The sequence below is a fragment of the Eurypyga helias genome, unplaced genomic scaffold (genome assembly GCF_000690775.1).
Source record: "Eurypyga helias isolate BGI_N326 unplaced genomic scaffold, ASM69077v1 scaffold17199, whole genome shotgun sequence".
In the NCBI taxonomy this organism is placed as follows: domain Eukaryota; kingdom Metazoa; phylum Chordata; class Aves; order Eurypygiformes; family Eurypygidae; genus Eurypyga; species Eurypyga helias.
The window spans coordinates 30,078-45,485 of NW_010270382.1; the positions used below are offsets into that span (position 1 = coordinate 30,078).

General features: G+C 41.5%; 1 long non-coding RNA gene across 1 annotated transcript in view; it reads right to left on the bottom strand.

Annotated features, from left to right (window-relative positions):
- Nucleotides 1-14,935, bottom strand: part of LOC104514683 — a 40,004-nt gene extending 25,069 nt beyond the window's left edge. Inside the window, exon 1 of the long non-coding RNA XR_727936.1 lies at nt 14,725-14,935. This is a non-coding gene — a long non-coding RNA (uncharacterized LOC104514683). The remainder of the gene's footprint in view (nt 1-14,724) is intronic.
- Nucleotides 14,936-15,408: the final 473 nt, after the last annotated feature.

Here is a 15,408-nt window from a genome sequence, read left to right on the forward strand (position 1 = left end):
CTGTTGGGAGAAGTACATAACTGCAGTGACTGTGAGTAACTGTGGGTACTCATGTCATGATAACGTGATGGATTACTGTGAAAACCTACTCTTAGGACAGCAATATTTGTGTCAAGCAAATACTGCCCTTCTGAATAGCCCATAGTTATGCTGTACAGGACACAATGAACAGAAAGCGTGCCTGACCAGCCAGAGACATGTTCTTTCAAATAAAGAAAATCCCCAAATTATAGTCTTAGTGATAAATACTTCTCCAAAACTATATTTCACAGTGAATATTTTTGCCAAACATCAGACACTCACTACTAATAAATAACCTGAAGAGTACTTGCTTATTTAGCATGAGTGAGAACACCAGAATTTAGCCCTAAAAGTTTTTGCCTACAAGGTCTTATGAACGGTTCACAGATAACAATGACTGTTTTCCTCTGCTTCTGCAAATAAAAATGCTCAGTCATACATATACTTACTTTATATATATAACTGTTCAAAAAGATCGACAGGATTTGAAGAAACAAATCTACGTAAAACCAAGTCTCTACATTTAGCTGCTGTCTCTGCTGTGCTCAGCATATGAAAAGTAGTGAAGAAGCATGAATATGAAAAGTAGTAAAGAAGCATTAATTAGTATTACTTTGCTGTAATATTGTTGTTTTTCTTCAGTCTCAGAGCCTGAGCCGCAACAGTCCCCAATGCCTTCTTAAAGCATCAGTGCAGAGATCGCACGCCTCCTCACCGCCTGCTTTTTTAAAATATTTTAAAATATTTTAAGGCTGAGATAATAGGACACGGAAAAGATGGTATTTACTCTCTCTTCCAGTGCAGAGAGGCTTGAGGCCTACAGCAAAACCCCGGGTTGCTGCATCTCAATTTGCGCACAGTGAGCGTGAGCGTTACTGAAGGCAACTCCTGTGCCACCGAGAGGCCTATTTGCTTCCCCACTCAGCACCTGTTGGCCCCGTTTCATCCTCCAGTTTGCAGTCTGTTTTGGTAGCTCACCCTATGTACAATGAACAGAATCCAACTAGATTTGGCAGGTAATTGAATGAAGAAAAAACCCCAAATGTCCTCTACTACTGTTTCTCATGTTATACGCTAAGGATGTTGTCACTGTGGTCAGAAAGGAGAGAAATACAGATGCAAAAAGAATCATTTAGAAAGGCAGTCGTAGGGCAAGCTGTTATTCAAGTGTCTGTCAGGAGGGTCAGGTACAATTGCTCTGCTTCATTAATTTTTAATCACATCTGGCAACTGGCCTCAAAACTCTTCAAGACTTTATGATGCCTTGAACTGAAAAGGGCAAAACGTTCTCCTCCATCATTTTGGAAGAGATCAGGACATTAACATCTGTAGTAAGTGGTAAGACCCTTCCAAAGTAGCCATTAAGAGCTGTGCGCTAACGGAGCTGCTCGAGTATGACAGTCAGTCGTGAGACCAGTAGCACCAGCTCATCTTTACCACGATGACACCATACCCTAAGGCAAATATGGCTTTTAGGAGATGAACAAACGAGGAAGGACAGCACCACAAATGAATCCCAAGGAGTGTGAAGATGGATGACTATCCCTAACTGAAATATAATACATAGCTTTATTGTGCGTTTTTACCTTGGAATTACCTAGGAATTTATTTCATAAACATTTCATCCACAACCATCCAAAATTTGTGACATATTTAGATCCCTTCTGCCAGGTCCCCTCTCTGCCCCTCCCCAGTAATTTTCTACTGGAAATACGTTCAATAGCAACCAAGAATTAAAAGCACACAGTACTGGTCATCTACCTTGGTTCCAAGCTGTGACACATGTAGCTTCTTGCTGTGTGTGTCAGAGGCACACGCTTTCAGAGTACTCACAGGGACTTGTAGTTAGGGGCAATTTCCTTTAATAAAAAGCACACCTGGGTATATTTAGAAACAATTTTCGTTTCTGACCTTATGTTTTTCCTAAAATCCTCATCCTTGCTACAATCAGAATCTTCCCCTTAAAAGCAGTCTCCAGACTGCCAAATTCTTAATTCTGAGAATGATTTTTCTATCATTGCTGCCTCCTGTTTTCTCAGATACATGGATTTGACCATCTATGTGACAAAAGCTTCCAGGAACTCACTACAGTAACCTTACAGTCATCTCTTCCTTTGTCCATTTTGGACATTTGCAGTAAAATACTTAAGCAGGGAGAGTAAATAATTCATCTGCAATGAGTGCATGCTACCTTGAGCCTACCAAGCCTATTCCTCTCTTCAATTATTTCCTAAGGATGACATGTTGATTCAAATCGGAAAATGTATACCTGCAGTCAAATATAAAAGATGTTCTGAAAGAATTATCCATTGGCCCACGATAAAGAAGAAAGGGCTAAGGAAGAGACACATCAGAAGTATTCAAATTTGGGCTCATAATGAACATGCCTCTAATCTGAAGCTATTTTAATTCAAGGTACATACTGGTTCACTTATCCCTTTCAAAAATCTCCACCTGTCATTAGGTTATGACAAACTCTCTCCCTAAAGTGTTTTGTGACAGTAGATGAAAACGTACTCCGTGCATTACCTGTTAAATTCCCCACTGACCCATATTTTTTCCTGGATTAACACTGCCACGTGGAAACCCCTCACATCCCTATCCACACCAATGGAAGTTGCCTTTTCCAAAGCAGAATTCAACTTCTATGAAGTTTCTGAAGGAATAACATTGGCATTGCTTTTTTAATACTGTGCTCCTTTATTCAGGAGGGTTATTTTGCTGCCAGTCAAGGAGATGAGCACTGAAGGGCTTTCAAATGAATACTCTGGGCCTTCAGGTTAGATGTTTTCCCAAGAGTGCTCTGCTCCCTGAGGGCATCCCATGAGATAAAGATACTGCTCGACAGCCCAAGACGGTACTCTAAGTTCTCTCTCTGAGGAGACCTGGTATCACCCCAAATCGATTCTGCAGTGATATCCAACAGTGAAAACACACGAAAAATCTCACTGGGTAAGTAATAAATATATTTTTATTACTGTTCTCATGCAGAAACTATATGACCTGCTGTGCAAATAGCAGAGTTCGCCCTCCCTGAGATCAACATTCTGAGCCAAGCTTTTCAAGCAGAGATTTCTTTCCTGAAGCGTACATGTACACAAGTCCTGCTCGGTCTAGGAGACAGTGCATATAAACGACATTAACTGAAAATCATTTCATACATGGAGTAAGGCAGAGTTCCTCTCCCCAGTACAGCCTAATTCAGAACAGTTGTAGGCTGGACACATCATACATGGGGGATAAAAACTCCAAAGTGATGGTGCATTGCAGGAAACTAAAGCTGTGTGATGTCAGGTTCCCACTCTGAACAGCTTCTCTCCACTGGGGAAACTGGGGAGACCCACCTCCCCACGCCGAAGCCTGTCTCTGGCCAGCACTCTCCTAACTCCCACTTTCAGAACTGGTGACAGCATGAAAATATCCTAAACCAAGCGGACACTCTGAGGATCTATCCAAGTGGTGGATCACGACAGAGTGAAACAGGGAAATGGTTATGCAGACTCAGACTGCTAAAAAACATACTAGAACAGCTTTAGGAGGAAGCTGCCTGAGGTCTGAAAGCAAAGGATGAATCCTAAATTATAAATATTTTGGTGGGTTCCACATGCTAAATATTTTTGGCACTGTAATTATTCAATTTCTGTGACTTTTACTGAACAATTTGTGTCAGTCTGATTTTCAAGAGGAAAATTAGCTTTCAGGCGTATCCAGTAGTATTTCTGGATGCCTTCCCTAACTGCCAGTAGGTGAATTGCCCTTGGATAGTCCAAGACAAGCTCCAAATCAATGGAAAAAAACTCCAGCTCATAGTTAATAGGGGTTTTAAAAATATATTGTGAAGAATAAACCATATGTGCAAGCCATGATATTTTTATAACTGTAGATGGGGAGACACAGAAGGAGATGGAAGATGAAACACAGCATTCATGAACTTCTAAAACTCTTCTTGACTGTACATACATCTGTAATACAGCTTGAGATTTTATATGCACGTTTCTCTTTTAAATGTTATTTAATAGAAGGTACATATAGTTAATACCTTTAAAGGTGTCAAAGTAGGATATGACCAAAATGCCATTTAATAGGTGCAATGTACTGTTATATCTTTAGTCTTCTACAAGCTGTATAGTTTTTTTCTTATGTTTGATAAGCTCATGCTGAATTCATCACTGGTTACCCATCTGCTGGGCTGGAATATATTAGGGATGAATTGGCAGGGTGAGTCCCATATTTTCCTTATGATGAGTTGCTCAACAATTTTACACTATAATAATTTAAAAGATTTTATGGCAAACCTAAAAATGTGTTTGTTTTATGTACGTCTCCACAACACAACTCACAGAGCTTCACCTACTACCGTCCTCATAATGCTTTTAATTTCTGCTTGTGTTACAGTATATTTTTACTACTGCTTCCTACCGAAATAATATTCATGTCACCTGCCCCTCTGGGATATCCCCCTGTACCCCAATATAATTTCAGAATCTATTGGCTAGTTTCAGTCCTATCTGGCAGGGAGAGACAGGTCTCAAAGATACCACGTTTCAAAAAAGCTGGTGCTGGGTAGAGAAAAGGAGATGAATCAGTATTACAGTAAGGGAAAGGCATTTGTGGGGTGACCCACTACCCATGCTGAGAAGCAGCAGACAGTTGGTAAGGAGTACACGGCACTTCGCATCAGCCACAGTGTATGTACCACTTTCCTGACAAATATTTAAGTGATGGAAGAGAGATCTGGGGAGTAGCACAAGTAAGGGGAAAGTAAGAATTTGTATTCGGTGAGGTGGGGGGAAGGAATCTTAATCTGTAGAAAACTAGGCTGCAGTGATGACAGTGCTCGGAAAGCAATTCATTTAGCTCAATTTTATGATATTCTCTATGGAGGGACTAAAGGTCAACTACTACTCATCACTGGGCAATGGGCTACTCCAACTTTTGGCAGCTCCAAAATGACTCACACGAGGAACGTATCACTGCTGCATTCTTCGCCAGTGTTGCAGGAGTGACTGCATAATGTCCTCACAGCACAATGCCCTCACATTGTCCTTGCAGCTCTGTCCCTCCCACCCATTCCTCTTTAGAAACTCCAACAGAAGATACCAAGGGGCAGTTGTACTGAGTAGGAGCTCTGCAGCCTACCCCTGCCCTGAGCTATGTACTTGCGTAGGTCCAAAAGCTCCTAAAACAGACAGTTACAAGAAAGGACCCTGGAGTATTTCCCAGTGCTACAAATCTACTAAGCTCTGGCACAAATGTCCCTAGAAGAAACAACCAAAAATGAGGATCACGCCCATAGAAAACCAACAAGCAGCCAGCCATTCCCTAAATACATTTCAGCATCTTTGGAGACTCATCCTCTCTTCCACAAGCCATGTCACAATCAAAGGCTGTACAAAGCCCATCTTCTACAAATAGCAGTCAAAAACACATAATGCATCTACCAGAACAAAGCTTTTACTCAGCGTTTTCTGTGGGGTGAAGGAGGAAATTTGGATGTGTTACTATTCCTTATATTTCATTATAGCCCTCAGCCAAAATCAGAACCTGGTAATAGTCAGTGCTGCTCAAATGTCTAATGACAAATGAGCTGGTAGCTTACAGAGGTTACAGTCCTCACAGACCAGCAGAAAAGGAAAGAATACGAAACAAAAGCATGGAGACTTACGGATGGTCATCCCAGGAAGGCAGGAATTTAGCTCCTCTGAGTTAAATGTAGGACATATGAGTTCAACCCACTCAGACTGAGTAGAGCCCAGGACCTCCTCCCTCTGGAGTGAGAGCTCTAATTCTTGGGTTATTATGCAAGAAGAAGAAAAGTCACATCCATCTTCAAATGAGTAAATGGGTCCCAATTGCTTGGATGTGCCAGCATTTATTTCCTATTGTTCCTCTATATTCCCAATGGAAGAGGTATTCACATGAATGAGGCAGACTGAATCATCCTTGGGTGGGTGGATGGATGGATCTCCTTCTGCAGGTCTTCAGTGAGCAACTGCTGCTCCCCTTAGACTGTACACAGAATTTAAGCAGCTATGACAACTGGACTAGACCATCTGCTTAACCCCAAGTACCTAAAAGTTTGAATTAAATGGACAGGATTCTCCACAAGACACGCAGCCTCTCTGGCAAATGCCAGCAGTTCTTGATTTTTCAGACAAATACCATGGTATTGCTAATTATAGTGGGCCTGACTTTCATCTGGAATAAATTAGTGTTGTTGCTGCCAAAGACTGGCCCCAAAAAATCCATGTAAAACTGCAGGATCCTTGCAAGAAAATGAGGCTCTGTGTTAGGTGGAGCCTTGTTGCTAGGAAGTCCTGTTGTTGAATGTTTTAATCCAAAAGATTAAAACCATGATTTCACATTATGGTCTCTGACTTAGCATGGTAAACAGCCTTCAAAACCACAGTCTAGTAACAGTGCTTTTGTCCCTGCTTGCCATCAATGGCAGACTCTTTTATCTTTCTTTTTTTTTTAGTTATCCACAAAAATAAAACAGAATAAAACCAGAAACCAAGTGCTTTTTCAAAGGTAGAACATAATTTCATCTTTACGGCACAGAACAGAGGAGTGTGGCTTTTCTCTGCCTATGGACTTCTCGTAATTTAACTCAAGATAAATATTTAGATGACATCCAACGGGATATTTAATTGTCAGGAACTATTATATTTAAAGAAAGTGCTAGAGATTTTCAGACTTGTTTTCCTACGTGTGTTGACAACTCATTCCCATCATTTACACTCTGTATGACACATAAATACAATCACTGCTGTAATTTGTAAATTGTTAATATTAGGACTGTAGGAATGGCTATGCTTTCAGCTCCACACAAAAAAGACAGCTTTAACATCAACATCTGGCTGAACTTCCACTACTTTCCCATCCGCTCTTCGTATTCTTCCTCCTCCTTGGCCTATTTTTTTTTCTTGTTGCTCTCCTGCCTGATCGGATCTGGGAAGCTGCACACCCTGCCTCCTCTTGGCTCCTGTGATACTCATAAACCATGACACCAATAGACACAAGGGAGGAAAGGACAAAACCAAAAGCAGGAGGGTATTTGGGATATCTCCAGCTGTGCATGTAATCAGGCAAGGGCACCACCTGAACTGAGACATGGTCTTCCTCCCATCCTTTCTATCCCCTCCCCTACTCAGTTTACGGGAAAATGAAAGGTCTTCAGATCACGACCAGATTTATCATAAACGTGTCCAGCACTCAGGGTAATAGGACTTGCAATGCGACAACTGGTTCATTAAGTGCTACTGCCCTAAATCAGGAAATACCCATTAGACCTGACAAACCTACAATGGGTAGAGCAAGGGTAAAAAGTTTCTTGAGTTTCAGGACGTACTCTCAGTACTGGATATCAGGAAGAAGTTCTTCCCAGAGAGGGTGGTGAGGCACTGGCACAGGTTGCCCAGAGAAGCTGTGGATGCCCCATCCCTGGAAGTGTTCAAGGCCAGGCTGGATGAGGCTTTGAGCAACCTGGTCTAGTGGAAGGTGTCCCTGCCCATGGCAGGGGGGTTGGAACTGGATGAGCTTTAAGGTTCATTCCAACCCAAACCACTCTATGGTTCTATGATACTATTTCAGATTTACTCTTATTTGAGGATAAGTTTCCCATATCTCAGCTTATCTGAATTCTATAGAAATACTTAGTACAAAGAGATCCTGCAAAGTATTACTAATTGGAATTTGAAATCTCTGGAGGAAAACCACCATGTGGTATCTAATAACTTCTCTGTACAGAGTCTCCAGTTGGTAAGCAGTGAAGCTACAGATAAGATACAACAAAAGGACTTTAATAAGAAATGCATGTATCAGTAGACAAAGTATTTAATGACTTTATCAGCATGCATTTGTCAAACTTTGTTGTGTTTTGTGTACAGCCACAGAAACACCTCCAAAAGGATCAAAAGAATGTTATTTCTCATATCAGAAAAATAATTTTAGTCAGAGAATAGGAAAATGAAACCACTTCTCACATAGAAAAATGAACTTGTAAGGTGAAACAAATTACATATGTTCTACTAATCAATAAAATACAGTTGCTAAGGCAACACTGACATCAGAAAGTGAAATACAGAGGTCCGTCTTACATAAACACATACACATACCAATATGTTATGTGAACTTTTGCAATCTAGCAGTGACTTCAAGGAAAAATATGTTTTTACAAAAGAACACATATTTTCCCAGGCTTGATAGATTCTTGTGTAAGAGCTTTTATGAGACTGTAGACAAGTTGTTTTTTGTTTGGAAGTCTTTGTTCTTGTTCTTTTCTTACTGGAAACAAAAAAATGTTGGGGAAAAAATCACTTTCAATGAAAAATTAATTCTCTCTATTAAAGTGACTTAAAACAGTGACAAATGGATAGGGGAAGATACTCTACCAAATTATTTAAATATCAATCCTGAGCATAGTTAAGACTAAGAAGTTTGTAGATCCTACTTGCATATATTATGCAGATCTCAAGGGACAATTTCTCAGTACCAAGATTGTAAATAAAAATGTATTTCTTTGCACAGTACTTAAAATTCTCATCATATCTGCCTTTAACCTGAAGGCTCAGTTCTGCTGCCTTATTCAACAACTACTATAATCCCACTGAGCTGAGTGGAATGAATCCCAGAGTGGGATGTTATTGAGGATGACTACAGGTAATACCAGCCAGCCTCTCCGAATCTCAAATTTTGTATTTAATTGGAACAGTTCAAGGTATTATTTTATAGCTCACTACCAGAGCTTCTCAGTACAAAAGTCAATTGCTGGTACAGGCTGCTTCATTGCTACAGCTAAATAAAGCTCAGGTTTCCCAGTGCTGACAACTTCATGCCCCTTTTTTGCAAAAAATGTGGACAATACCCGCTGGTCGTAGGATACCACCTCATGGCTCCCTAAATTACTGCTCATGTTTCACCCATCTGTGTGCTCAGCCACCTGGAGCTGGCAGATATTTTCCTAACTGGGATGCCATAGCAACCAGGGTCGAGGAATTAAGGCAGAACTATTGCTGTCTATTGAATTCGCTCTGGAAGCTCGGGTGGGCAATATAAATGTAATATAAATAAATAATCTGGAGCGTGAGGGTGTTTCACTGCTGGCTTAAAAGTCTGCCAGCACGCTCATTATCAGTTCTAGGCTTTCAAGACTCTGTTTTCTGAAAGATGATTTTCAAATAGTTTTTTAAAATGAACTGGTTTAGCTCGTTCAGCACCTAAGTTCACTGAAACACTCCAACGGAGATATCCCACTGAGATCTGTGTCAGCCTCCTAATTTTCAGTTGTAGAGTAAAAGTGAAGTTAACTTATTATGCAGCGGTCTGAAATGTTCTTGTAACGACAAACTCGCGGTGCTTTTACAAAGAACTGGGAATATGGGATGGTACTTTCAGGTATGTATATGCAACTACAGTCCAAACAAAATAGTGTCTTCATTCCTCACTGGGTTAAGTGATGAAAAGACTGACTATTATGTGTGATTACCCCTTTCTATTAATTTGGATGTATAAATCAGACATGTTCCTACAGGCCTAGGGAGATTTAATGCACTATATGTAAGCTGTAAATACTAACATACGTCTATATTTTGAATTCAGCGGCTCAGAAGCACAAGAGAGGTACACACTACTGCGCCTGTATCTACATTTCCTCCTGGTCATCCGTGTGCATATTCCTGCAAGCCAAATTAATATGACAGAGCTGCCCAAGTTGGTCATTAGCCACTGGTGGAGGGATGTGACAACTTCACATCTCCTGAATAAACAATTTGCTAAATCCATCTTCTCTGACCAGTGAGGGCTCATGCCCTGCTCTAGGTGTACCAGCTGGGACACAGGGACACGGGAAGGACACAGAGGGAAGGAGTAATGCCTGCATGCTACGCTATGCTGTGCTGAAAAAGAAGATGCAGAGGTGCGTTTTGGAGTTTGGTTTTAGGCTTTAGGGACACAGGTAGAAGAGCGTATGGTGCAAGCTCTAAATATTTCCCCAAAAGTAAGCCAGGTGGGACCATGATGCAACTTTTCAACTGTACGTCAGTGATCATGGCTGGTGTAGGACTGCCATTGGCAGTTTTCGTCCCTGCTCAGAGCCTGCCTAACAAGGTCTAAAGCATACAGCACTCCTATTCCCCCCCCCCCCGTCACCCTGGTTTGGAAGGGCCATTTCATACAGCATAGGCAAGTCCAGCCTGTGCTCCTCCCACAGCATTCCATGAAGATGCTCCAGGCACCAACCCCTTCTGCAGGACCACCGGTTCCCACTCACCTGCCAAAACTGTTGACTGTGTTGGCAGATTTCAAGAACTGAAGCAGCCCTAACCAGTTATTTCACAAGACCATCCATTCCATTTGCAATTCATTGACTCAATTCCACCTTTAAAAGCCAGCTACTGCTCTTCTTACCCTTAGGTGGGGGACCATGTCCACTGAAGTCCCCTCAATCGATCCCTTCTTTTTGTCTTGATGTCCACAGATTTAACTGAAGCCTTTACACGACACAGGGTGATTGTGTTTTACTGAGTCTACTTGCCTTGAAAAGCCTCAATAAATCAACAAACCAGAGGTAATTAAGGAACAAAACAGTGCTAAGGGCTTGATTTAAATGGGCAAACCCCAGAACATTCAGGACTCAACCTCAGCCCATCCTGTCTGCCCCTCTGTGCAGAAATGTTCTTCAAACAGCAAGTGAGCTTGGCTCGTCTGGATGTGTTCAGTGGATGGAAACTGAGTTTAATGTAGCTCCCCTGCCTTTTATCTGTTTAAATCAGGACCCTAATTATTATTTTAACTTTACAATCATTTAATTAAAGCAATGTCCTGCCAAAAAAAAAAAAAAAAAATTGCCTGGGTGGCCTGAATATATTATACCTCCGTATTTTTTGTGAGGTGACCTTTCTGCTGAGTTCAAGAAACCATGCTGATCACTAGATTTGGGTGGGAGTTTTGCTTGTGAGGATTATGAGTACATTACAAGCAAAGCCTACTTGATTTATGCACAATTTTTCACTAAAGGTACAAAACAAGTAGCCATCAACTTAATGCCACTTAATGCTGAAGGCTTTAAAGGGTGACATAAAGTCAGCCTTTTTATGGGATGGTAAAAATTCATGATTCCAGGTTAGGTTTATAAATGGGTAAGTAAATCACTTATGCATTGCATTCAGTTGGCCTCTACTCCAAACTCATTTAGTACATAACAGCTTTGCTGTTGCTGTATGTCCTGTGCAGACATTCAGTGGGAGGTTTTCTAATGTTCCACAGCCTACAGAGCTCCTTTTTTTTTTTTTTAAATCTAATTTTCTGGTTTTAACAATATCTGATAAGAAAACAAGAGGCAGCTGTAGCTTCCCCACCCAGCCTATGCTGGTCATGTACTACATTATACAGTAAAAAAGAACAACATTTATTTTAAAATGGAGTAACACACAATATCTGAAAACTATGTTCCTAGATATTTTACCTGTAAGAAGCAGTGTACTCAGGAAGGCACCTTTGCAGTAATCACATAAAGGATGCTTCCAGGTAACGGTGAGACTTAAGAGCTGATTAATTGAACTGTGGGGACTGTGAAGGCAGTTGCACAAACGCCCTAGAGCTTCAGCACACAAAACCTTAAAGAAGAGGAAGGGTCAGGGACTGTCAGTCCCCAAATGTGCTCCAAATTACCGGAAGAACACAGTCCAATTGGATGAAAAACAAGTTTGCATTGGCTTAGACCCCTGTTTTTATTCCTTCTCCCGAATGCAAGATTAAAGGGGAACACAGGACTTGCACAGGTTCTCTTTACCAGCACTATCTCATTAAGAATCCTCTCGATGAGGAAGACAGTCCACCTCAAGTACCCCATGATAAAGGCAGATCTAAAAAAGTCACCAGGGCACTAGATTTGCTCTGTCGTAGGACAGCTCAGTGGCATACCCAAGGAACAGAACCAGCACCTTCAGCTGAGATCCATGGCACTACTCTCTGCCCTCCTTGATTACATCTACCAAGAGACAGGAAAGGCTCAAATTCAATTAATCAAAAGGAAAACTAGCTACCCTTCTGGGAAGATCCCAACAAGAAACTGTTCTGTGGGAGGAAACAAAACATGTAGTGGCTGAAAAGGAGGCTAAGAAAATTAAGCAAGTGGAAAAGGTTGCAATTAAACTAAGTGCCTATAAACTTACAAATCAGAGGTTAACACATGAGTAACAAAGAGATGTCTCATCCCCAACAAATAAATGGACACAGAAAATGAGTGCACATCAAGACAACGTGATGACCAGTGAAGCCAAAGAACTTCCGTGGACTGAATGACACGACAGGGCAATAGCACAGGATGCTGCTCAGGAGAGAGGTGATGCTGGGTTTATTCCTGGGATACTGTTTAAGCACAGTGCTTAATAGCACCTACCAATCTGATAAAAATACTTGATGAACATGTGAAGCTTCCTTGGTGGTTGGGGTGAAGTAGAAGAGCTTGCTTGCTTTCCTACTGTCAGCGAAGAATGACTACTGAGGGTTATGTCTGTGTAACGGGATGTAATGCGGGAGACACACTACTTCTCCCTTTCTCCAGGTTTGTTATGTGACCCTGCATTGGACTTGGCATTGTAACCATGAGTAGAGGACCCCGTGAAGAGACAGATAGGTACAAAATGAGGTAGTATTGTCACTTGAAAGATCCATTTTCTCCTCATTTTTACTAAAACTCAACACAGTAGGAGTGTACTGACTAGGAAACGCATACCCCCACTCTCGTTTCATCGTATGAAAACGTTGGCACTGATTCCCCACAACATGAAAGCAAACGCCTGTAGATGTGTCTGGTACATAACGAGCGACTGTCATGCCGTGATGTGAGACTAATTGATTTGAAGGCAAACACCTTGACAGGCAGGCAGGCAGAGCACACGCAAAAATAACAGGAAGGTAAGGGAAGACACTGATGTACAGCATGTCCCGGTTGTCTCTGCTGTGCTTGACAAGCTCTTTATTCCTTACAGATAAAGAAACACCAGGAATTGTGGCTATTTTAGGAACAAACATCAGAATAAAACAGTGTCATCATCCCAGCCTATGGACCTCTGTTGCCAAAGCAGAAGGAGCTATTTCAGCAAGATCTGCACACTGAAAACAGACCTTTTCCCCAGACCTTTCACAAATTCTCTCCTCCCTCTCCAGTAACGGCGCCCACCATCAACCGGTGGGCTACACAGACCTGGAGCCATTTCTGTCCAGACTTCTGCAAAACATAATTTCCGAAATGTGCCCGGCGCTAGCGGAAGCAGAAGCCCACAACTTTTAGCTCACGGAGACCCAGAAAGAAGCAGCAAACCTCTGGCTGCGCGTAGCAGCAAAAAGCAGTGGCAGGATGTGCAGGGCCGTCCAGCACGGTCCAGTCCCCTCTGAAGGTGCCAACAACCCTAACCAGAACAGGATGTTGGGATAACGTAAAGAATCCACTTTTTTTTTTTCCCCCAGTTGTCCCCGCCATCAGTCACCGTGCCCCCTCCCCCTAAGTAAATGAAATCAATCAGCAGGGATTTCTGTAAAATACATAAACCAGTCATCTTCCAGACTCTACCAGAAGATAAATGGTTCCAGACATTGGACTGCAGCCATTTTCCCACACATGCTACAGTGTTTTGTCATCCATATTGGGCCATAATAGTGAGTGGGTTTGGGTTTGGGGTTTTTTTTTTCTCAGTCAGCAGCCAATGCTTCTGCTTCTCAGTCATACGTTAAAACCACTGCAACAAGAGCAGTTTTTCTGTGCAATTTGTAATAGAACAGTTTCGTCCCCAGTAATACAGTCTGGGGTCTTGTACAGACCTTTGACACTCTTCTGCTACAGCCAGTATTGCCTTATGGCTCCCAGCTGGAGTTTCACAAGCCTTTTTGGGATTAAAGCGAATCACCCCAAATACGAGCCACTGAACTGAAACGAGCATGAAACTATGAGCACTGCAACCCTTAGCTGAGAACCTGCTAACAAGAAATAATAGGATTGCTTACGATATCTCACGCTGGCTTTTGTGCTAGTTTCAAGTAAGGATATAAATACATGACAAAAGACGCATCACAACGTGAGTTTACAATTAATTTTAACGTATTTTAAAGCAAGTCTTTAATAATAAATGTGCTTTGGAAAGAACCAAGGGGCTTTTTCATTATTAAGAAATGTGCAACCAAATTCTACCCTTAATTAAATCAGGAGTAATTTTATTAACTGCAGTAGACTTAAACCTGACTTACATCAGTGTAAGTGAGGGTAGGATTTAGCCCCGGGGTGTTTATACACTGCAGTTCCAGTTAGTTTAGATCTATTTGGGTGGGAACTCCTTTCCCCTTTCCAGAAAAAATATTCTCGCCTACCCTTTTTCACCCCGCAACTGGGGCCAAAGCAGTCTTTTCTTCTCTGATATTTTTCAGAAAGGCTACAAACAAATCTTATCCTTGACAGGAGATGACCTTATTAAACAAAACCACCCCCTGAAGTGATGGACACCGGCAGTTTTAAAGTTTGTTTACAAGTTTTTAAACAAGCCACCTCAAACAGATAAGCTTATTTACATCTTAAAAATAAATAAGAAAAACTTAAAGTAAAAGCTATTTTATAAAGGAGCTACTTATGTCTGTTTGCAAAGCTGAAAAACCCTACCAAACACTACTAGCTGCTGTATCAAACATCCCTGCTACAGCATAGAAACTTACTGTCCACAGATATCCTTGGGCTTCACTGTACCTTTGAACCAAAATCACTTTCTTCCGTACTTCATGTTCTGCTCTCCTGAAATCAAGATTCCCAGTTCCTGACAGATGGCTCCTGTGTCACTGAGCGCTGCTTCCGCCTCCTTATCGCTGCCAGCTAATACTTGCACGATGCTTAGCTGTTGTCTGTGGAGCTGTGCTCTACATCATTTCTACCCCGATCAATGCTCCGCTTGGTTTTAGGTTGGTTTCTAGTCCCGCCTCCTGCTCTTGAAGAAACGAAAACTCACAGCTGGATTTTCTATAAATCATCCCTTTTAACAGTGGCTGAGCAAGTATGGCAAACACTACAGCTAAGACCTGCTGCTCTATTTGAAACTTCAAAAACAATTCCTCATCTTAATGATGCACACATGAAAGTTAATCATGTACTAAAATCACTAATACTGAAAAATAGTGGCCAGATAATTGTGACCTTCAGGGCTTAGAAGCTGATTAATGTAATACAAAACTCCTCTCTGTTCCAGAGGGGGAATATGGTAAAACATACTGCCTGGGTGAACTGCTTTATATAACGTTTTGCTTTGAACAGGAGCCTCTCATTCTTACAAAGATAAATTTAAATTTGCAATATGGAGCTTTTTGATAGACTAACCCAGTGTACACACTGTTCAGGCTAGCAGCCCT